Here is a 428-nt window from a genome sequence, read left to right as displayed (position 1 = left end):
TTTTAAACATGGCTGCTAGAAAATGGGAAATTTCTTGGGCATTCACCCATTCGTTAATGCATCAAGAATGTATTTAGCAAGACAAGGTTGTCCACTCTCACCACTATTATTCAACATAGTTTTGGAAGTTTTAGCCACAGCAATCAGAGAAGAAAAAGAAATAAAAGGAATCCAAATCGGAAAAGAAGAAGTAAAGCTGTCACTGTTTGCAGATGACATGATACTCATATAGATCAATGGAACAGGATAGCAAGCTCAGAGATAAACCCAAGCACATATGGTCACCTTATTTTTGATAAGGGAAGCAAGAATATACAATGGAGAAAAGACAGCCTCTTCAATAAGTGGTGCTGGGAAAACTGGACAGCTACATGTAAAAGAATGAAATTAGAACACTCCCTAACACCATACACAAAAATAAACTCAAA

The sequence above is a fragment of the Physeter macrocephalus genome, chromosome 12 (genome assembly GCF_002837175.3).
Source record: "Physeter macrocephalus isolate SW-GA chromosome 12, ASM283717v5, whole genome shotgun sequence".
Classification (NCBI taxonomy): domain Eukaryota; kingdom Metazoa; phylum Chordata; class Mammalia; order Artiodactyla; family Physeteridae; genus Physeter; species Physeter macrocephalus.
This window is presented reverse-complemented; position numbering follows the sequence as displayed.